Source organism: Acinonyx jubatus, chromosome A3 (assembly GCF_027475565.1).
Source record: "Acinonyx jubatus isolate Ajub_Pintada_27869175 chromosome A3, VMU_Ajub_asm_v1.0, whole genome shotgun sequence".
In the NCBI taxonomy this organism is placed as follows: domain Eukaryota; kingdom Metazoa; phylum Chordata; class Mammalia; order Carnivora; family Felidae; genus Acinonyx; species Acinonyx jubatus.
Genome location: NC_069388.1, coordinates 11437376 through 11460868, shown reverse-complemented (window position 1 = coordinate 11460868; position 23493 = coordinate 11437376). Strand labels below are relative to the sequence as shown.

General features: G+C 54.9%; 1 long non-coding RNA gene across 3 annotated transcripts in view; it reads left to right on the top strand.

The window, feature by feature from the left end:
- LOC106980399 (uncharacterized) overlaps positions 1-20774 on the top strand; it is a 230467-nt gene extending 209693 nt beyond the window's left edge. Inside the window, exons 3-10 of one of the 3 annotated variants that reach the window (XR_008289054.1) lie at positions 7081-7313; positions 8231-8290; positions 9457-9783; positions 10978-11160; positions 12763-12897; positions 15471-15628; positions 16750-16985; positions 20015-20774. This is a non-coding gene — a long non-coding RNA (uncharacterized LOC106980399). The remainder of the gene's footprint in view (positions 1-7080; positions 7314-8230; positions 8291-9456; positions 9784-10977; positions 11161-12762; positions 12898-15470; positions 15629-16749; positions 16986-20014) is intronic. The other 2 variants (XR_008289053.1, XR_003416378.2) reach the window with 2 other exon arrangements.
- Positions 20775-23493: the final 2719 nt, after the last annotated feature.

Sequence of the window (23493 nt, the reverse complement as noted above, 5' to 3'; positions counted from 1 at the left end):
GTAGGCGTGTGTCGGCGGGGGTGGTTCCCTCATAATTTTTTTGCATTTGCCGACACTTCAGAATTGGAGATGTCACATAAAAACCGGGATTTCCAGTTTCTTTTGGGAAGTCAGCAGCTCTGGCCGCCTGGGCCTACTTCTCCTCTGGCCCCGCTCAGCTGGAGTAGTGTTCTGCACCCCCTTGTCCCCCCCTGGCCCGCCTCATTCATCCCTGGGCCTGCCCTCTCCCCCAGGGGCCTTCTCACACGAAGGCCCCAGGCTTACCTCGGAGAGACCCAGGCTGCCCCTCTCCCACCACCTCGCTAGATCTCCTCTGCCCATTCCTGGTCCTGCTGCTCGCGGTGCCCTCAGGCAAAGCCAGAACGACTAGGTGGGAGCTGGGTTCTGGGTTCGTGGTAGATGGAATGACGGTCCCCAAACACGTCCACATTCCAACCCCTAGAACCCGCGAACACATGACCGTACGTGGCAAAAGGGATTTGGCGGACGGGATAAAGTTAAGGGTTTTAGGCCGGGGCGATTAGCCCGGGTTATCCCGTAGGGTCAGTGTCACCACAGGGTCCTTATAAGAGAGAAGCAGGAGGGTCTGAGTCAGAGAAGGAGATGTGACGAGGGTCAGAACCGAGGAACGTGGGTGGCATCTGGAGGCTGGAGAAGGCACGGAACAGGCTCCAGACAGAACGCGGCCCTGCTGACACTTGGGTTTTAGCCACGTGACGCCCGTTTTTGACTTCCGGCCTCCAGAGCTGTAAGAGGATAAGTTTGTGTTGTTTTGAGCCACTGAGTTTGACATAAATCGTCGTAGTTGCAAGGGGACATATAACTGCTTTGAATCCCGGCTTGGCCACTAACTGTGCCCTTGGGCAGGTGAGCCACAGCGTCCCCATCTGAAGGGGTAACAAGGGAGCCCCTCCTGGGGGCGTTTGTGGGGGCTAAGTCGACGCTGGAAGCTCCCGATGCTGGACACCCCTACAAGCGTCCCCCCAGCGTCCGAGCCCTCAACGTCCCGGGGAAGCCGCCCGCTTCCGCCCACGGCCATCTCCCCGACCAGCAGTGAGTGCATTCGGGAAGCCCTGCAGGGTCGAGGTTGGGGGTGCTGGTGCCCAGATTATTCCCAAGAGTCCTCAGACAGGATGAGCTCTGCCCTCCCTTCCACAGCCTCCAATGGGGAAGGCCAAGTACACGGTCACTCTCTGGCCAGAGCCAGTGGGAACAGGACGTCCTGGTCCTCTTGTCCTGGCCGGGCCCAGCAAGCTATTTTTGGGCACGTTTATTGATGGGACACGGGTGCCCGGCTGGACTCCTGCTTCAAGAGGAAAGCCTCGGGCTGGCCTAGGACCCTGCTTCTCCAGGCCCTTCGCTGCCCTGGGGCAGCCATCATTCGTGTCCTGTCTACACCCCAGGACAAAGGTGTAGACTGAGCTGGCTGGATCTGGGGAGGCTAGGGGTGCCCACTGATGTAGACGGATGCCAAGGGTCACACAGACTGCTATTTCCTGAAATTCTGGAGCCCGATTGGATTCACGGAGGCAGAACCCAGAATGAACATGAGACAAGTTTTGAGGTCAGATGTAAGTTCAAATCCCAGCTGTGTGCCCCAATAGCAGTCTTAACGTGGGCCAGCCTGCTCAACTCTCCGAGGCTCTGTTTCCCTGTATGTAAAATGGAACTGGTAATAATCGTCACAGAGAGGGAATGAGGCTTAACTGAGATAGTGCACATAGCTGGAAGCCTGACATAAGTAAGCCCTCCATAATTAGTAATAATGTTGCAAATAATGATTGACGGCTGACGTATATTGGGAGTGTGGCATGAACTAGGCACTGAGCTAACTTGTTGCTCTGTGTTATCTCACTTCATCCCCAGTGATGGAGGGGGCAGGTGAGTGTCCCGGTTACAGGGACCATTACTAGCCCCTTGTACGGATAAGGAAACTGAGGCTCAGAAAGACCAGTGACTTGCCCAAGATCACACAGCAAATATGTGGCAGAAAAGCCTGCCTTGAACTCAGAGCCAAACTGAGGACAGGGCAAGCCCCAAGTCCGAGGGCCAGACCCGTTGTCCCCACGCCTCTTCCCAGAGGATGGTTACAAAGGTCCTGTAAACACCTGAGGTCCCCACCATGCCATGGTCACCTACGTTATCCCTCAGTCCCGGGAAGTGACCTCCTGGTCCTTCTACATGATGGGAATCCAGAAACTGAAGATTCCAGAATTTTTTTTTTCACCCCGCCTCCCTCACTTCAGGGTTGTGTTGTTTTCCTGGTTCGATGGTGTAAGTTCTCCAAGAAACTGGCTGGGTTGGCAAAGGCCCCAGCTGGCTTGGAGAGGGGTTGTGCTGTGGATGCTGGGAGCGGGGGCTTCAATCCCGTGCTACCTAAGGCCAGACATGGATGCCGCGTTTCCTTCCTAGGGCGTCCTCTGTGGTCTGCACCTGCCCACCATTCGCTCCAGTGCCCTGAGGACACCTTCCGGCCTCCTTCACTGAAAGAAGCAGCCCCTTCGAAAGACCTGCTCTTCTGGCTTCCTAACCTCCTCCCCTACCCTGGGGTCCCCTCCCGCACCGTTCCTAAAAAGACTAGACGTTTCCTTGCCTCCAGGCCTTTGCCCCTGCTGTTCCCTCCCCCACATGCTGTTCCTTCACTCTCCATCTGCCAGAGGCTTCTCCTTCGACGTCACAACTTCCTCACTGTAAGTCCTTCCCAGAACCCCCGTCAACCCCGGCCCCGCAAGGAGTTGCCGTAGCAACAGAGACACTGCCTCCGGAACCCCCTTGTGCTCCTGCTCCGGGGTCCCTTGCCGAACTGGCAGGTTGCCACCTCCACGTGGGTGTCACACAGACCTCTCAAACATCGCACGACAGAGGCTCCCATGCCCCTCCTAAGCCCTGGTCCTGCCCACTGGTCTTGTCTCAGGAGATGGTGCCTCCCCCCAAACAGGTGCTCAGGCCAAAACCTACAGAGCACGTTTGATCCCTTGTTCCCTCACCCCACACATCCCATTCATCAGAAATCCTGTTGACTCGACTGCCAAACACGTTCTGAATCCATATTCTTGTTGCTGCCTTTACAGCCACCGTCCTCACCTGCCTGGAATGTGACAGTGGCCTCCTCCCTTGTCTCCCAGCTTCCAGCTTTGTCCCACTCCGCCCACCACAGTCAGAGGAAACTTTTTAAAAGGGGAATTAAGTCCTGTCATTCCCCTGCTCAAGACCCTCTAGGACTCCCATCTCCCTTAAAGCAAAAATCACCCTCCTCACCGCGGCCTCTAAGACCTTGTATGATCTGACCTTTGCCTACCTCCCCAGCTTCATCTCCAACCCTCCCTCCCTCCCTCCCTGCCCCCTTCCCTCCCTCCCTCCCTCTGGTCCTGCCACACTTGCCTCCTCCCTGTGCTCAACTAGCAAGCTTGTACCTGTCCCCAGGCAGAAACCTGCTGTTCCTTTTGCCTGAACCTCCTTCTGCCAGATATCTGTGTGACTCATTCTCTTACTTTATTCAGGTCTCTGCTCAAATATCATCTCCTCATGGCCTGTCTGTCTAAAATACTCCCCTCCATCACCATCTAACCCTCTGTATACTTCATTTGCCTTCATTGTAGGTATTATCGTCTGACACATTACATATTATCGGTGTATCTGTCTTAATCTGGTTTGCTGCTAAATGTTTACCGCAACAGGCAAGGGGGAGCTCTGGTTTTACACTTGCCAGTTTTTGTGGTGTAAATGCTCCCACCGCGACCAATTTCAACAGGAATTCACAGAACTGGGGGGTGAGAAGAGATGTGTGGTGGCCTATGTGCATTATGTACTATTTCCATCGTATAATATCATAATATCGTACAGCGTGACATGATACAATAGAGGTGAATAGTCTTGAGAATGTGGAGAATAGTGAAATAATTAGAGAGTGATGAGTTTGAGGAGTTGTTACCTTTGTTTTCGATTCTGACTTATTTGACCGTAAGTGCGTATCATTGAATTGTCAGCGATGGCTGCGCCTAATGACCAGCTTGCAGAACTCACAAGCCAGCCCAGGCTGGCTTCAGATCTAAGCTGCGAGGACGGGGATGTTTTCCATCCTGTTCCCTGCTGTTTCTCCGGGGCCTAGAACAGTAGAAGGAACTCCTAGCCGGTGCTCAGCCTGGGTTTGTTGAGCATTTTCTAATGCATCTGTTTGCATCAGAAAACGCAAACTGTTTGCCTCCGTGGACTTGACTCTTGTAGGCTGAGTCCGGCCCACAAATGGGTTTCATTTGGCTCTCAGAATGTTTTTAACGTTACAAAAAAAAAAAAAAAAAAAAAAAATTGTTGCCAACATTTAAAAGTCAAGAAATGTTTGCAGGAAATTCCACATAAACCTGGATTTGCAGCTTCTTTTGAAAAGTCAGACGCTCTGGGCACATTGGTCCCGATTCTCTTGTGAGGACAGAGGCCACAGCTGAGGAACAGCCGCCCCCCCCCCCCTCAGAGGGGTCCACCACAGTCCCCACCCCTTCCTGTCACCTCTCCCTGGGCCCCTTCACTCATTTACATAACCCACTGGGCCGTGTAGATTGCGCCTGTCACAGTGTCCCCGCCAGACTAGGGCCGCGTCGAGAACAAGCTGTGTACATTAGGTCCCCTGGGCCTCTGTTCCCGCTATGGGGCCCAGCGCACAGTAGGACCGCACGTCCTGGAATTTCATTAAATGTTTGTCAACGAGTCCCTCCCGCCACTCCCCCCCCCTCCCCCCAGCTCCCCTAACTGGGACATGCACTGAATCCAAGCCCCGACCGGAATGTGACAAAGAGGTTGGCCGAGGCCAGCGTTTAAAAATACCCCAGGGCTGGTCAGCTGCAAAATGCTCAGAGGTGTTGAAATAAGCAGGCAATGTCTGGCCAGAGGCCAGCTGCCCCGACTTTGCTCTGTGAATGAGGGCTAATGGGAGGGGCCCCCGCCCACTCAGAATCGGGGTGAAGGGCGGGGAGACTGGGCCGGGGCCCCCTCCCCCGGCACCCTGCTCGGGACAGGTCAGTGCTGTTTATAAGCAGCACCGGGTGACATAATTTCGCAGAAGGGTTACCGGGCAGGGATACAGGGTGGCCTCCCCTGATGTTTCCACGCCACGACCTCCTGGCATCGAGGGAGCCGGGATGTTGCTCACCCTGTGGTCTTCCCGCGGCCTTCAGAGCCACTGCCCAGCTCGCTGGAGCCACGGTTAAAAATAATGCTCGCGGCACAGTCCCCTGGGGGACAGCCAGCGTGGGGGCTGGACAGGGGACAAATGAGCTCTGGTCAAGTGCCCACCGGGTGCCAGGCGCCTCAGGGGCATTAGATCACTGAGTTTCACCATAGCCTCGGGAGGGATGGACTGTCATCCCATTGACAGATGGGAAAACCGAGGCCGGGGAGTGATGCCTTGCACTGGTTCAAGGCTTCCTGGTAAGTTCACGGCAGCTCCAGCCTTCAGATTCATGAGAAGGTGCCACATCAGGGGCTCAGTGTTTCACTCTGCTGGGTCCCGAGGCCCTGAAACGGTGGCCGGGCCTTAGTGAACCCTGAGCGGTAGCTCTCGTCTGACACGTCCCGAATCAAAACCTGCTCCTCCCACCCGTTCCCCATGTCACTCGGTGGCAGCTCCATCCTTCCAGGCTCTCAGACCAGCCTCCTCTGGTCCCAGCTGCCCCCTTGCGCCCCCCCCCCACCCCCACCCCGGGCAGCGGCGAAGGTAACACGCTCGCTCGTGTTTATTGATCACCCGTCTGTGCCAGGGTGCGACAGTGAACAAAGTGCACGTTCTGGAGGTGGAGGTGGAGAGGGGATAAACGTTAACGGGTAAGGGGGCACCTGGGTGGCTCAGTCGGTTGAGCCAACGACTCCTAATTTCGGCTCAGGTCACGACCTCACAGTTCGTTGAGTTCGAGCCCTTGTCAGGGCTCTGGGCTGAGAGGCAGAGCCTGCTTGGGATTCTTCGTCTCCCTCTCTCTGCCCCTCCCTTGCTCACACAGTCTCTCTCTCTCTCTCTCTCTCTCTCTCTCTCTCTCTCTCTTTCTCAAAAATAAAATAAACATTAAAACAAAACGTTAATGGGTAAATTAACTATATTGTGTCTCAGGTGGTGATAAGTACTAAAGAGAAAAAGTAAAGCAGGGAAGGGTTGTGGAGAGCCTCAGACGGGTACCAATCCCGAAGCAGGAGCAGGACCAGGGGAGGCCTTACTGAGCAGGTATTTGAAGATAGTCTTGAAATGAAGCGGGGTTAAGCGGGGAGGATATCTGTAAGAAGAGTGTTTCTGGCAGAAGAAACAGCAGGTGCAAAGGCCCTGAGGCCGGATCGTGCCTGGCATGTGCGAGGATGCGGGGAAGGCCAGTGTGGCTGGGGTGGCGTGGGAGGCGGTGAGGGCAGAGAGACGAGGGGCCGGGTTGTGCAGAGCCCTGCATATCATTGGAGGGACTCGAGCTTTTCTCTGGGGTACGTGGGAACTATAGAGGGTCCTGAACGGAGGAGGGCACGATCTAGGTTCCAGATTCTAAAAGAACCCCTCTGGCTTCATGTGGAGAATGGACCGTCAGGGATGCGGAGGGAAGGGGAACAATCATGAAGGAGGCGACTGCAGTGGTCCGGGCTTTAGGAGACGGCAACGGGCCCAGGGTGTGGCTGTGGAGGTGGGCGGGTGTGGGGGGAGTTCCTGGCCTCAGATTCTGGATTTGTTCAGAAAGTAGCCCTGACAGGGCATGCTGTTCCAGCAGAAGTGACAGAAATGAAGAAATCGGAGACAAGTCTAGGGTTCCAGGCCGAGCAACTAGAAGGGTGATCCTGCCGCCTTACGGAGATGCCCAAACACGGGCACCCACGGGAGGATGGGTGTGGGGCAGCCCTTCCCCGGGCCACAGGGACCTGCACAGAGCCCTTCCCCGATACGATGGACCTTGCTTCGTAAAATCCGAACCTCCTGGTTCGGATCAGGATTCTCCTCCAGCTCCCTACTCCATCCCTGGCCCCGAGTGCTGTGTAAATTGTGCAGAACCCACCAGATTGATTCTCCCTTCAGTGTCTGAAGAGCAGCAAACCCTTCCATGGCTCTCGTTGTGTGCCTGGCAGGGTCCCAGCCTCGACCTCCGCGAACCCATTCGATCATCACAACATCGCAGAAAGATGGGAACTGTTATCACATCTATTCATGGATGGGGAAACTGAGGCCCATCGAGGTGAAATCACTTGCCTGGGATCACACAGGAGGCAAGCTGCAAAGGCAGGATTTGACCCCAGGCAGTCAAGTCCAAGGCTCGTGCTTTTAACCACTCTACTGTCTCATGAGGAGCTCACCACTGACGGTAAGAAGCCAAACTGGGCTTGAGGGACTCGGGTTGGGGGAAAGAGTTTCAGCCACCCCTTCCACGTAGTAAGGACGGTTGTCATTTTCTGGGCACCTGCCCCGTGCCTCATGCTGTACCCATGCTGTCTCTGTTCTGCATATCAGCCGAAGGGGTGGATTCTATGTGCCCATTTTATAGACAAGGAAACTGAGGTTCAGAGAGAGGAAGCGCCATGTCCAAAGTCACACGGCCAGGCATGAGCACCTGGGGCTCTGGGCCCCGAGACCCCTTCTGTCCCTTTCTGCACATGTCACCTGCCTCTTGCCTTGGTGGTGAGGGGAGTGCTCAGGGACTTGATGGCCACATTGATTTCCTCCAGCTGGCTGGCATAGGGTAAGGAAGCCAGGGATGGGGAAGGTTCATTTGGGGACAGCACAACCCTTCGGGTTTGCAGTTTCTGTCTGGTACACCCAACATTTCTGAGGTGAGCTCTGGGCCAGCTGGAGATTCCAAGGCAGGGGACACAGCCAAGTGTGTGAGAGAGGTTCAGGTCCTAGTTGCCTGTGATGACAGAGGACGTGGTGGGTGGGGTTGTCACAGGAGTTTGGATCAGAAGCAGCTCCAAGGAGCCCATATTCACAAACCTCTGGCCTTGGCAGCTGACTTACCTCTCCAGACCTCAGTTTCCACCTCTGTGAAATGGGTTGATATTGCCTGCACCGGAAGGCTGTTGTTAGGTCTAAAGTTGTGCACCAGGAGGGCTCGCTCCCTCTCCAGCTGCCCACTGCTGCCTTCCAGGACAGAAAGAGTGCAGGACCCAGCACATCGTAGGTGCTCGGGGGCCCTGGAGCCTGCTGGACACATGGAGGAAAAGAATGAACTTCTTTGGGACTTACCTTCGCCTGTGGAGTGAGTGCTTCCCGTCTATTTTGCAGGTACACAGATCCTCTCAACCACCTGCTGAGGTGTGAACTAAGACCATGCTCCCTTAACAGGTAAGCAAAGAGAGGGCCAGAGAGGTTATGAGCTGTAACCAAGGTCACAGAGCTAAGAAGTGGTGAAGCAGGGGTTTGAACGTGACTCCCTCTGCCCCCTTAGCATGAGCTCTGCAATCACAAGGCTGAAATGCTAACAGCTTGCATTTTGTTGAGCACTTACTTTGTTACACGTATGAACTAATATTAAACTTGACCTCGAACGTATGAGACAGGTGCTATTTTCTCCCCTGTTCACACGTGAAGAAAGAGGCTCAGTAACTTACGCAGGGTCACAGGGCGAGGAGTTTGCAAAACCAGCGTTCAGACTCAGGTGGTCTGGCTCCAGAGTCCATGGTCTTGAACCAGAATGCTCTGCTGGAGACAGTGAGCAGGGACTGAATGCCTGGCACACAGTAAGGGCCTCGGGATGCGTTGACCCTTTTCGAAGAGCGTGTAGAGACAAGCCGCACTGAGGTCTCGCTTGAGAATTCGCTCTTCCCTCATTTCCATCCCTTCGTGTTGGGCCCACTTGCCGAGGACAAGCTGCCCGTGGGCCATTTTCCCCCTTCTTCCCCTCCCTCCGGGAAAATTCTGCACGGCACCCACTGGTCACGGGGCTTGTGGCCAGAGGGCTGGCTGCAGCAGTGTTTGGCCAGGTTATCGGGTTTCGTGGTCAGCCACCTTCGCCCCTGACCAGAGCCGTCTTTCCAAAACAGAACATTCAGTCACCGCCTGTCCCTGTGCTCAGCTGTCCTTGTGCCCCTGACCTCGCTTCCTGCCCACCCGCTCGGGGTTTTTCCCAGTATCCTTGTCTCTTACTGACATCTCACGAAGATGACCCGAGCATAGAAAAAAAAGAGAAATGGGCCAAGAGACACTGAGAGATTCCCAAGACCAGTTAGTATCTGACCGTGAAAGACAGACAGATAATGAGAGAAACAGAACGAGGAGACAGGGACGGAGATGGAGAGACAGGTTGCCCCAGAGAATACCCTGCGTCTCCCTGTGGCCTTGGCCCTCGATCCACTGAGTCACGACCTCCCCCCAAAGCCGTGGCATCTTCTCCCACCTCCCCCTGCACCCTGAGGCCAGCAGGTCACTGGAGAGACACCCTACCCGCCCCTCCCTCTCCCCCATTCACAGTCCCTCACCTAACTAACTCCTGTTCATCCCCCTTCCTCCAGGAAGTCCTCCCTGTTTCTGCCCCCAGTTGCTGTTGTTTGTTTATGGGTGTGTCTGTCTCACTGGAACGTCAGCTCCTTGAGGGCAGGGACTCCGTCTTCCTTGCTCACCCAGCACAGCACCTGACACTTTGGCTGAATCAAGTATTAGCCAGCTTCTCGTGTGTCACCCGGAAGAAGCCTTCCCTGATAGCACTCCTCACTGTCTGCACTTCATTGTGTGGCCACTTGATTCAGGGTCTGTGTCCCCTCTGGTCCCAAGAAGGCAAGGCCTGTGGCTGCTCTGTTCACCCTTGATTCCCCAGTGCCTGGAACGGTGCTTGGAACTGAGTAGGTATTCAGATACCGGTTGGGTGAATGAATGAGCAAATGAGTTAATCACTAGACTCGTTATCTGGAGGTTTCGATGCTTATGTTTTAACCCACTGGAATCCAGCTCAAATTCTCCCCGCGACCATTCACATCAAACCCTGAGCCCTTCCTAAGGCCTGTGAGGTCCCGCGTGATCTGGCCCCTGCCTCCCAAGTCCAGCCTCACCTCTGCCCCTCCCCTCCTCCTGGCACCAGTGTCTCTGGTTCCCCAGGGCACCGTGCATGGCTGGACACTCTCAGCCACCCCTTCACACCACACCATCAGTCATGTCAGCAGAGTTGGTTTTTTCGGTAAACAAGAGTCCCTAGGAGAATGGGGCACATTCGTACAAACAACCTCAATGTCACCAGTGGACCTTGGTCACTGCGGGACAGTCTCCAAGGTTCGTCCGGCTAGCTGTCCAGGGCCTTGCCCTGAGACAGGGTCTGAGTCCTAGCCTCAGAAGGGCTGCCCGAGAGGCGCCTGGCTGACTCAGTCAGTTAAGCGTCTGGCTTCGGCTCAGGTCACGATCGCACAGTCTGTGGGTTCGAGCCCCGTGTCGGGCTCTGTGCTGACAGCTCAGAGCCTGGAGCCTGCTTGGGATTCTGTGTCTCCCTTTCTCTCTGCCCCTCCCCTGCTCATGCTCTGTCTCTCTCTGTCTCTCTCTCAAAAAGTAAATAAACATTAAAAAAATTTTTAAATAAAAAACAGGGGGGCTGCCCGGGTGGGAGGGAGGGGGTCTGCGGGGGCCCCTGAGTCTGACCTTCACCTTCTGCAGAAGGGGAGAAAGAAGCCTGCGGGGATCCCAGGGAGCGGGGCAAACTGGTAGACCCCAGCTGATCCTTGAGGCTCAGACCAGGACCCACTTCCCCCCCCAGGAAGCTCCCCAGGCCACGTCCTTGCTTCTTTGGGGTCCTCCTCACACCCTGAAAGCAGCTTACATCACAGCCCGTGGAAACTCTCTACTGGACCGTGCCCCTAGTGGACAAGAGAAATAAAGCTTCTGTATCTCGATATCCCCAAAGCCAAGGTCTGCCATGTGGGAGGCATCAGCAAACATGTGCAGACGAACAAAACTGTTATTGAATAAGCACTTCCTGTCTAGGCACATACTTACTGTCTCTCCACTAGGATGGGAGCCCAAGGCCCGTCTCCTTTATCTTTGTTCCCCAGGGTCTAACACCGCTTGACACGTAAGAGGCAGCAGGGAACGGGTGTGGAACAAATGAATGAACAAGCCCTTCCTCCCATCCATCAGAACTGCCTCTTGCGCTGGGAGCTCCAGGAGGTCAGGAGCAAATCTGATTTCTAGTGCCTCTGAGCCCAGCCTAGGGCTTAGCCCAAGGGAGATGCTCGGTGGGTGTTTGTAGATGGATGGAGGGAGGGAGGGATGGGCTGGTGGGGATTGGATTTACTGATCAATGGAAGAATGGAAGGCTGCCTGGGGTGATGAATGGGATAGGTGCATGGAAGTGTGGGTGGGTGGATGGGCGGCAGATAGATAAGTGGAGAAATGGAAGATGTGTGGATAGACTAGCGTCCAGGTTGAGAGTGTGGGAAATGGTGCTTTCTACGCCCTGCCCCCTCCACGCACGCACCACGCCGCCATTTTAGAAGAGCTAAAATGGATCCAAAGAATGACTCAGCTAGAGTTTCCAAGTGAAAGGTATTAAGGTAAAGACGGGAGAAGAAGGAACCTCTGAGCCTCTGAAACGTGCGAGCGAATCCCTGTAAGTTGGCCATCTTTCTTGCACGTTCCCGTTACTTCTTGAAAGGCTGCCGTAGGTAGCGCCCCCGGGTGTGGTCTGGAAGTGGAAAGAAGTTTCCGACGTGGACTCTGATCCTGGGCTGCTCCCGGTGTGGTCAGCGAGTCAGACATACGCCCCTTCAGTGGGTCCTCTTGTTGTAAATGGGGTCTACTGACTCCTTTGCTGTGTGACTTCAGGTGACTTACCTGACTTTTCTGAATCCTGGTTTGTCGCCCTGCTTTGTAGGGTTGTGGTGAGCCCGTGCTTATGAGTCAGGCCTGGACTGCAGTAGGTGACTGGTCAACAGTAAGCCGGGCCTCCGTGCGTGATGCTGGCTGAACTTCTCAACTTTCCCACCTCTTCCCGTCAACTCAATGCAGTCGCCCACAGTGAGGGCCACGAACCAGTGAGGGCATCAGACTGAGACGTCCAGTATGCTTGGGTTCAAACCCAGCCTCCCCCGCTCCCCAGCTGCCTGGTTTCACACGACCCCCTTGCCCTGTCCGAACCTCAGTTCCCACCCCTACGTCTCCGGCCTGCTGGCTGTCGCTCAAACACAGCTGTCGCGCCTGCGTCCGGCGAGAGAGGCTGGGAAAATGAGTTTTCTGGCATCTACCTCGGGGGAGCGGGGGCTCCTAAGGTGGGTGCTGTCCCCCCAGATCTGCTCTGAGACGGAGGGAGGTCTGGAACTGCAGGCGGGAGATATCCGCCTGTCACCCCGTCTGGAGGGGAAGCGTCATCCCATCGTCCCCCGCGATGCCACCGTCCTACCTACTTATGTGTCCAACGGTTTACAGTCCGTGACTTCACTCCCTTGCTGTCACTTATTTCCTTGCCTGTTCTCCCAGCACTGATGATTGTCAACTCCGTGAGCGGCAGGCCTTTATCTCGATCACTTCCGTGTCCTCAGGGCCCAGTCAGGCACATAGTTTGTGTTAAATAAATGGTTGAGTAACTAAATGGATGGATGATGGACGGATGGATGGACGGATGACTAGCTGGACACATTAGAATCAATTGAGGAGCTTACATGCCTCCCCCCCCCCCACACACGTGCCCCAGCCCTGCTCCAAAAATAAAAATCAAAGCCAACACTTAATGAGTGCTTACTGTATACCTGGCCCCATGGGCAGCCTATGATGTAGGGCATTTCACTGAACCTCCCGGCCACCCTCTGAGCTAGTCACTAATACTAATCTTTCTTTTTTAGCGGACAAACCTGAGGCTCAGAGAGGCAGCCGCTGACCCCAGGTCCCACAGCCAGGAGGAGGAAGAGCCAAGGTTCAAGTCAAGATGTGTTTCGTTCCAGAACCAAGCTTGGCCTCACCGGGCCAGCGCTCCCCAGGTGATTCTGATTAAGTGGCCAGGTGGAGAACCCCTGAGCGGGGCAGTGAGCTCTGGGAAGAGTGTGCTGGCTTTGGGGCCAGCCGACGCCTGCACCGCCTTGTGGCCTGCCTCCTCATCTCTGACACGGAGGGGGTAGCACTCCCTGCCCCGCCCCCCCGGGTTTCAGGAGGGGGGAATGAGCTGAGCAGCGTGCCCACCAGAGAGCAAGCTCTGGGGACACTCCTGCAAATCCCACAGGTACCAGCAGCGGCCACGCTGTTAGTCCCCAGACTGAGGGCCGGGGGCCACCCTGCTCCTTCTCCCAGCTCCCGGGGGGAGAGACAAGTCCCCGGCTTCCTAGCACAGAGCTTGAGATGCGCTGCAGAAGACCCCTCGGGGACAGTCGGAGGCCACAGCGTGCGGGTGCGGAGCGGGGGTGCTGTGGCAAAGTCCTGCCCAGAAACCCGTCCCGCACAAACACGCGTGTCCACAGGTATGCGACACAGCTGACCCCTGCCGTGCAGCTCACGACAGCGAAAGCCAGGAAACAAGCCTGATAACGGTAACAGCTGATGTGTGTTTACAGCAGGATTTCTCAACTCAGAACTATTGACACTGGGACCGGATCACTCTTTGCAGCGGGAGCCTGACCCGCGCGCGCATCGTAGACTGTTAGCATCCCTGGGATCGGTAGCACAGCCCCCCGTCCCGGTTGCCACGTGTCCCCTGGGGGGCGAAACCCCTCCCCTGGCTGAGAAGCTGGGCTCCACAGCTTGCTCTGTGCAGGGCCCTGGTGCACACACTTCAGGGAAGCCGCCTCCTCTGCAGCCCCTTCCACTGTGCAGAGGTGAGATTAGCGGTTTGGCCAAGGTCGGGGCGCGGACTCTCCAGGAGCGCTGTGATCTGAGCCTGTGACAAGTCCCAGGCCCCTCTCTTCCGAGCCAATTTTTGCGGGTTCCTTGGGCGTTTCCCCGGTCCCAATCATGTCGTCTGGGACTGGATGTCGTCTCATTGCTGCTTTTCCCATCTGGCTGCCTTGGCACGTTCGAGAACAGACTTGCGGGGCACGAATACCGGCTGGAGCAGATTGGAAGTTAAATTTGCTCAATTATCCACGGCCTGGAAAATGCAGAATACAAAGAAAAAAATAAAATGTGCCACCGGACTTCCCACAGAGGCCCACCTTTTAGCAGCTTCTTCCTCTGAGTAGCTCCCTCTGTTTTGAAGTTTTGTCACAAAGTTGCAGTCTCACGATATATACAACTGCGAGTCCTGCATTCCCCAAACTACAAAGCTGGGGTTTTTTTCGTGTTGTTACAAAATCCTCTTGGACGCTGTTTGTAATTGTTGCCGATTGTGGCAGAGACCCCAGTTTCTCCTCCATTCCCCTGACCTCTCCCTCTTCTTTCATAATAGAAATCTCAAGTTTTAGCTGGGCACGTGGCCACCCAGAAGAAAGAAAAAAAAACTACGTTTCCCAGCTGTGTCCATGTGACTCAGTTCTGGCCAATGAGACATAAGTAACCTCTAAGTAGTGTCCTCAGGGCGAGGGTGCCTGCGCTTCTTCCTATCCTCCTTGCTGCCTGGAAGGCAGATGTGATGGCCAGCATCTGAGTGGCCATCTTGGGCCATGGTGGCGCAACAAGAGAAAAGACATGCGAATCCCTGATGAATTTATGACGACACCCTACCAGCCCTGGACTGCCGCCTCCACACTTCTTTTATATAAGGGAGAAACAAACTTCTGTTTCATCTAAGCCCCTGGCATCTTGGGCTTTTAGCTGCTCAAAGAGGAACCTAATCCTGAGTATTGCACTAATATTTTGCTGGAGGAGTGGTCTCTAATTCTTTTAGGAATTACCACCTAATTAGCTCAACCGTTCCCTGGTCATTGAGCATTTAGGTAGTTTCTGACTTCCTGCTACTCATAGCCATTATCCCAGGTGGGCCCCCGAGTCAGGACGGCAGGCTACACAGCCAGGTACAAGCTGCCCAGGGAGCCTGCTTTGTTGCTGAGGACCCTCCCACTGCATCTGCTAGAAGCACGGTGCGTTCTCCTCCACACCTCCCCTCCTGTCCTTCTCTTCTGTTTTTAACGTTCATTTATTTATTTATGAGAGAAAGAGAGGGAGAGTATGAGCGGGGGGAGGGGCAGAGGAAGACGGGGACAGAGGATCCAAAGCAGGCTCTGCACCGACAGCAGAGAGCCTGACACGGGGCTCGAACTCGGGAACCGTGACATCGTGACCTGAGCTGAAGTCAGACGCTTAACTACCTGAGCCACCGAGGCGCCCCCCCGCCCATCTCTTCTAATGGCACATCTCAAGGAGGCCTGTCTCCCTGGCGAAGCCCAAACCCCACGCCTGCCCCAAGTTGCAAGGGAGGCTGGGAAAGTGAGTTTTCTGGCATCTCCCTCCAGGAGTGTGGCCACTAGGGAAGGAGTTTCCCTGAAGCCGGTACGCAAGGTGAGGCGTGGCCGGAAAGCAGGGCGAAGCTGAGCTCACTAGGCAAAGACCCGCCAGGCTGGGGAGGAGTACGGAAAGCCTTCTGCCATCACTTTTGATTTGTCCTCCTCTTATCCCGAAAGGACAGCAGGCAGAACTAAAGAGGACCACTGGTGTCACCCTGGCAGTTTACCCAGCTCTGCAAGGGATGCGTCAGAGCCGGGGGCCCAGTTCTATCAGAACGCAAGCCTGGTTCTCGCCCCTCGGCCCGTTACCCACAAGTCCACCTGGATGTCATTACCTGATGTAAGTACATCTCCCAGACCACTGAGCACATCCCTCAAGAGGAGGGCCCGTCTGCCTTACCCAGTGTAGTACTCCCAGCACCCAGACAGGCCCTGGCACACACTAGGTGCTCAAGAGATAAATCTTGAATGAATGAATGAACGAATGAATGAATGATGGCCATCAATCTTCAGCCTCGGAAGGAAGCTTGGAATCCGGAAATTAACATTTACTGATGCGGCCAGTATTTCCTGAGCACCTACAAGGCTCGCGCCCTGTTTTAGGTCTTGGGGATACTGTAGGAGAGAAGGAAAACTAAGTTCCTTCCCTCAAAGTGGGGGAGATGAACAGTGAATAAGAAAACCCCAAAATACTGAGACAACTTTATAGGATAGGATAGGATACCAGATACTGATAAATGTTTTATGAAGAAGTGTGAAACTGGATAAGAGATGCTAATTTAGAAAAAAATGGTTGCACAAGTACTCTCTGAGAAGGTGACACTTGATCAGAGGCCTGAAGTAGGTAAGCTGAGTAAATATCCGTGGGAAGCAAGGGAACACCCAGTGCAAAGGCCCTGAGGTACGAATGAGCGAGGTGTGTGCTATTTGCAACGAGACAGCCAGGGAGGCAAGGGTTACACCATTTCCCAACTTCAACAAATCCACAGAGCCCTTAACGGTCGGAAACAGTGGGGTGGGGGTGGGATGAGTTCTTGACTCCTAAGCCTCTCTGGAAAAACATGATGTCGGGGGCAGACAGTAAATCTTGACTTGTCCCAGAAAACAATGGGCCCACAAAACCAGTGAAGTGTCAGGCTGAAAGTAAATGGCCGAAGGGCTGGGGCACAGGAGGATCATATGGAATTTGTTAACAAATCTGCTTTTGAAAAAGAATTTCCCAGTTAGGGGCAGAAGCTTCTGGCCAGCATCAAAAAGATGTTTATTGTGGTGTCTCCGTGTAGACATGAAAAATGGAGATTTGCTGTCTAGCTGGAGATGTGGGAAGATGTACCCAGTAGGTTAAGTAAAATAAATAAATAAGTAAGTAAGTAAGTAAAGAGGTCACGGGGTAGTGTCCCATATTGTACAATCCCTTTTGTAAACTCATTCATTCACTCACTTGGAAATTGTCCACTACAGGCCTACTGTGTGCCAGCACTCTGCTGGGTGTGGGGGACCTAGGCATGGCCGTCCCTGTCTCCTGGAACTCACGACACAGGGGGGAAGGCAGAGGGTCATCAGATCAGTACACAAATACATCATCACCAACGTGGGTCAGCGCTAAGAAGAAAAGATGCCTGGTGCCCAGACGTCAAGGAATAGAAGAAGCCTGCGAGGGTAGACTCCAGAATGTCGAAGGGGTCGTAAGATTTCAGGTAATTCTCTTTCCTTATGTTCCCTTTCCTTTTGATGGTCTGTATGTTCTCGTTTTTTGGTAACGTCATGCTTTGCAACTGAGTAAATTAAAGCACACAAACAAAACCCAGATGAAGAGAGGGGTTAGAAATCACGGGTCTAAAGGTGATTTGACACCAGGAAAGGAAGGAAGGACACACAAGAAACTGCCCACTGTGTTTGCTTCTGCAAAGGGGACCCGGGGGCTGAGGTGGGAAAGAGCCTCTCTCCTCGCTGGACACCCTTTGAACCTTTTGAATGTGCGTGTATGTTTTTTGAAAATGATAATAAAATAAGCCAAGATCTTTTGAAATGAAACTTCAAGTCAGGTTCTATTTTCATGAAAAGTGAAAAAGCAGGCCGTAGCAGGATCTCAATATAAAAACATTAACTGAGCTGAATTTCCACGAAAATCTTAGAGTGGTTCTCTTTGGGTGACCTTGGTTTTTTTTTGTTTTGTTTGTCTTGTTTTGTTTTTTCTCGGTACTTTTCTGTATTTCCTAGATTTAAAATTAGAAGAATAAAGGAGACAAGAGAAAAAGGTGACTGTTCTCTGTAAACATGGTTTTGCTTCATCCCCACCATTGGCAGAGGGTGTGTGTTTATCATGCCCATTTGATAGATGAGAACACTGAGGTTCAACAGGTAAAGCCAGTGGCCCAAGGTCACACAGCTGGATCTGGGCGAGGCTGGTCTAACCCCGAAGTCTGTTTTTAAACCAGGGTGCTCAGATGCCCTTCAAAATGTCCTTCAAGGAAATGGCATTGCTTTGAAAATCCGAGGGGGAAAACCAAACAAACCAGACAAGAAATATTACATTTTTTAAGCCACTTATTCAAGCTCTGATGGGGCCTGAGACCAACTCGGCAGGGGCACTGTTTACATTTCAGGCGGGGCACTACTTCATCGTGCCTGGCTGTACCCCCATGACAAGTCCCTGCCCCTAAAACCCCAGCTGTGTCACCCACATCTGTCACCCGGAAACGCCCCTCACACGTCTCCGAACCTCCCCGGGTTGAGGAATGCTCGCTGGGACTGAGCAGGTGGGGTCTGGGTGAAGGAGGGGGATGTGAGAGGCCGCAGCCCCCCAGGCCCTCGGGCCAGGTGGCCACCAAGCGCCATCCGCTCTTGGGCCAGCTGAGGCCAGGCCGGGAGGATTGCAGCCCGGAGCTGGGAGCCGGGCGGGCGGCCACCGCAGTGGGGACCGGGAAGGCGTGCACTCCCTCCGCCTGCCCGGCAGCGGCCCGTGGCCGCCCGCCAGGCCCTGCCTGACGTCAGGCTCTGACCAGGGACATAATGTGCTGGCTGCAGGGAGACAGGGCCGCGAGGCGGGGCGGTCAGAGAGAGGCGGGCCAGGCGGGGAGAGAAGAGGAGAGAGAGAAACACAGGGAGAGAGCGAGGGGAGAAGCAGAGATGAGAAGTACAGAAACAGAGAGAAGGAAACACACGCACAGACAGAGACAGAGACAGAGACAGAGAGACAGAGGGAGAGGGGGCGGCGGGGCAGTGGGCAGGACCGTGAGGTTAGCGTGGGAGACTCCAGACCCGGCGACTCAAGCCCTTGGAGCCTCTGGCTCCTTACCTGGGCAATGGGAGCCTTACTGGCCCGTGGAGGGGGCAGAGCGCCCTCCCCGATGGGGGTGGGGGGGGCCAATCCGCATAAAGTGTTTGGGCAGAGCTCTGCGCGTAGTCAGTGCGCAAGAAAGTGGGGGTGACAGGAGAGGGGGTGGGGCAGGGAAGGAGCGATGCTGGAGGGAGGGAAGCGACCCCGTGAGAAGTGGCCCTCCTTCCACCGGGACCCCTTTCCTGCGGCCGCCGAGCACCTCTCTTCCCAGCCCCTTCATGACTCGGGCAGCAGGCCACCAGCACAGACCTTGGCCTGGCCTTGCCTGTCTCGGGGCCCAGCCCCCTGTCCATGGGCTCAAGAAGGCCATGATCCCAGGGCCATCACGTCACCAAAGCCAAACAAGGCCAGGCCCGGTCACTGCGGGCCTTCCAGCCTCATCACCCCCTTTCCCAGCTTAATTATTAAATGGCCCAGCAGGGCTGAGGGGCTGAACCAGCTGGCCTCCTGGGTGTGGGCAGCTGTGCCTCTGTGTGCCCGTCAGTCAGGAGCACAGACCCCGGGAGGAACTTGCAAAGTGCCTTTTCTCTTGCTCCCACTTTTTCCAAGAGCCTTCATTTTCCTCACCCCTCACCCTATTTGTCAGAGTTCCTGTTTATTGAGCACTTACTGTCTGCTGGGCATGGTCTTTAACCCTCCTGAGAGCCCCAAGAAAGGGAGTGCTATTATTATCCCATTTTTCAGATGAAGAAACTGGGCTCAGGGGTTGCAGTCCCTTGCCCGAGGCCACCTGCTAAGGAGTGGCGGAGCCAGGATCCCAGCTTGGCCACCCTCTTAACCAGACAGCAGCAGCTCCTGTGCCCCGAGCAGCTGCTGAGCGCCGGGCCCTGTGCCAGACTCTGTGCCCACGTCACCTCTCAACCCCCAGGAGGGCCCTAGGAGGCGGCCGAGGATGATCTTGGCCCCCAGGAGACGTTAGGCTCTATCTGGGGACATTTGGGGCTGTCACGACTGGGGGGATGCTACTGGCCGTGGGTGGGATGGAACCCACGGATGCTGCTTAACTCCAACAGCACAGAATTATCTGGTCCCAAGTGTCCCTAGCACCGAGGTCCCCACCACAAGGTAAGCCCTGTTGTGCTCTCCATTTTACAGAGGCAGAAACTGAGGCACAGAGAGAAAGCGCCTCTTGCCCAGGTGGCCCCCTCCGTGCTCCCGCTCTCCATCAGAAGAAGCCACTGCTGCTCCTGGTGGCTCCTGTCCTCGGGAGACCCCTGGCTCTCTTCTGGGCCCTCATGAGTCCTTGCTTGCCTAGTATAGATGATGCCTCACCAACTTTTGACATCTGAAGGCAGTGTCTTAATCATTGACTAGGAAGATAAATCAAACCAAAAAGTCACTGGGAAGGTCAGAATGCCTTTAAATGAATGTGTATTTTATTCGCAGCAGCGTTGAGGGACATTTGAAATTGGCAACCCACGGATTCACGGAGCAAGTCTTTTCTGAGCACCTACCGTGTACCAGACCCCGTCCTTGGTGCCGAGGTCCAGCAGAGGAGCACGAGCCCCTCCTGGGTCGTCAGGAGCTAACACTCTAGTGGGGGAAAGTGGACCATAAACAAGAAAGAAGACCAGGGTCATTTCAGACGGTGGCAAATGTGGCTGTGAGGAGGCGGAAGGGCTGTTACAGAGAGGTGTCCGAGAGGGGCTTTCTGAGGAGGTGAAGCCTGAAGGGTGACAAGGAACCAGCCTTGGGAAGAGGCAGAGTGAAAGGTTCTAGGTAGAGGCAACAGTGTGTGCAAAGGCCCTGAGGCAGGCATTTGCATGGACCGTTGAGGCACAGCAGGGAGGCCTGTGGCTGGAGCCAGGTGAGGGCACAGGAGAGGAAAAGGAGACGAGGTAGAAGATGTGTCAGGGCTTTGCATGTACTTGGGGGGCGGGGGGGGGGGTGTCAAGGGGGTATTTTGAGCAGAAGGGACACAGGTTAGGTTCTAACAGGATCCCTTTAGAGGCAGTGGTCAGCTGAATGATGTCCCCCAAAGCTGCCCACATCTTAATCCCCCAAACCTATGAATGTTAACTTTCTTAGGCAAAAAGGAATTTCACCGCTGTGACTTAGTTACGGAGCTTGAGGTGGGAGATTGCCCTGGATTATCTGAGTGTGCTCAGTAGAATCACAGGGGTCCTTGTAAGATGGAAGCTGGGGGGGGGGGGGGGCGGTGAGGGGGCGGCGCCCGAGGGGCTCAGTTGGTTAAGTGTCCGACTTCCAGCTTCAGCGCAGGTCATGATCTCCCAGTTCATGAGTTCGAGCCCCGCGTCGGGCTCTGTGCTGACAGCTCGGAGCCTGGAGCCTGCTTCAGATTCTGTGTCTCCCCCTCTCTCTGCCCCTCCGCCGCTTGTGCGTTCACTCTCTCTCTCTCAAAAATAAATAAATACACATTTTTTTAAAATGGAGGCTGAGGGAGGGAGGTTTGACTGCCACGGAATGCAGGTGATCACGGGAAGCTGTGAGAGGCAAGGAAACATCATCTCCTGGAAGCTTCCAGCAGGAACTGGCCCTGCCAGCACCTTGACTTTAACCCATCAAGACAGATTTCAGACTTCTGACCTACAGAACTGTAAGAGAATACATGTGTGTGGTTTTAAGCCGCGAAGCTTGTCATAATTTGTTACGGTGGCCAGAGGAAATGAATGCGGGTGCTGTGTGGGGGACAGCCCCGGGAGGGTGAGGCCGGAGCAGGGGGCCCGGCTTGGAGGCTACTGCAATGGTCCAGGCAGGAAATGAGCAGGGACCCAAGGAAGGGGCGGGATCCGAGGGAGACTTCAGGAGCCAGAACGGGCAGCTTTGCTGACGGACTGGACACTTAGCGGGCAGGAAGGAGAGAGCCAGGGTCTCTGGCTCCCTCAGTCGTCCCCTGGCCGGGGCCCGGGACGGAGAGCCGGCCCCGCGTGGCTCCTGCTCTAAGGGAGGATTCAGCTGCACGAGGCCCGGGAATAGTTACAAGGTGATGGGAGGGACCGGGCTCGGCTGCCCCAGGACCTTTCGTCTTACACCCTCCAGGCCTCTGCCCCGGTGTCCCGGCTTGAGAGAGGCCTCCCTGACCACCCTGTCCCAGAGAGCCCCTCCCGCTCTCTCTCCCTCCCCCTGCCTTAGTTTGCTCTGTGTATCTTCCTGTCATTCTGTGTGCTACCTGTCTGTTTCTTTGCCGGCTGGCTTCCGTGCTCCGTGGTCGGCCCGTGAGAAGGACTCCATCCAACTTCTCCAGCACCGACACGAGTGTGTGCAGTGAATGAACGAATCCCCATTTTCCAAGAGGGACACTAAGGAAAGCTATAGCAAAGGAAGTGACACTCTCAGGGTCACGCGGTTGCTAAGTGTGGGGTCAGGATCTGAACCAGGACGCAAATTCCGAAGTTTGCGTAAGTAGCCTACCTCCCAACCCCAGTGAGGCTGCCTGCAGTCCGGGAATTTCCACTCTGTGGGTATAGTGCTGGTTCCCTCCTGAGGTTTCAGACGTCTTTAGTACAGCACCTCGGGGCACCCGACCTGGCCCGGGGGGTTAGTAGGTAGGGAAACTGAGGCTCAGAGAGGCTGAGGTCTTCCCCGAGGTACACAGCTTGCGAGTGGCAGAGCTGGGATTCAGCGCCCACCAGTCCCTCAGTTGGGATCCTCTCTCTCACATTTCCAGGGTGCTCTGGCCCCTGAGAAATAAGGCAGAGCAGGTATAGCCCCTACCGCCCATTGTCCAGGCCAAGCCTGGAAGAAGCCTGGCAAAATACCTCAAGTCGGGAGCTTCTAGAAATGAGGGTTGGGGGATAGGATCTGGGGCCCTGCAGGCAAACCCCAGCTCTGCCTCTCCTCTGCTGTGTGGCCTCAGGGAAGGGGCCTCCCCTCTCTGGCCCAGGGTTCCTCCTGTAACTCCAGCTGAAACCCTGGACAGGGGCCTGGGTGGCTCAGTCGGTTCAGCGTCCAACTCTTGGTTTCAGCTCAGGTCGTGATCTCACGGTTCGTGACTTCGAGCCCCACGTCCGCCTCTGCGCTGATGGTGTGGAGCCTGCTTCGAACCCTCTGTCTCCCTCTCTCTCTGCCCCTCCCCCACCCGCACTGCCTCTGTCCCTCTCAAAATAAATAAATACACTTAAAAAAAAAACAACCCTCTGGACAAAGTAGATAAAGACATATCGAGCACATTTTAAGATAAAAAGACGTAGCGTGTACTCTAGCTGACGTTTTGCAGTAGAGCATACTGCTAGGACATACAAGTATAGTCAAAATAACATATAATAAATTGAATTTTAAAAATAAACAATAAACAAAAGAGTTTATTTTTCTCTCGTGTGAACGAAGTCCAGATGTAGGCAGTTCAGGGCTGGTTTGAAGACTCCACAAAGCTCTCAGTGTCCCAGGCTCCTTCCTGGTCACAACTCTGCCATCCTTAGGGTGTGACCCTCCTCATGATCCAAGGTGGAGGCCACAGCGCCAGCCTTCTCGTCTGCCTTCCAGGTGGCAGGATGGAGAAGGAAAGATGATGAGCAAAAGGTGGGCCACAGCTAAATCTCTAGGAAGGATTCCAGAAACTGCCAAGCACACTCCTATTACGACCCATTGACTGGAACTCAAGTATATGGCTGCCCCTAGCTTCTAGGGAAGCTGGGGAAAGCTGTCTGTGTTCTGCATGGCCATGAACTCAGCTCAAGGTTGATCAAACATTTGTAAATAAACGAGATAATTTTAGACAGCGATACATGCCGTGAAGGAGCACAGCAGGGCAAGCTGAGGGAGAACGGGTATGGGAAGGGTCTGTCCCAGGCCACAGGGCTGGGACCTGAAAGACGGGAAGGCCTGGGGGAGAGCATTCCAGCCACCCGGAACAGAAAGTGTGTGCCCTGAGGCAGGAACAAGCCCGGTGTGGTGAAGAAACAGGA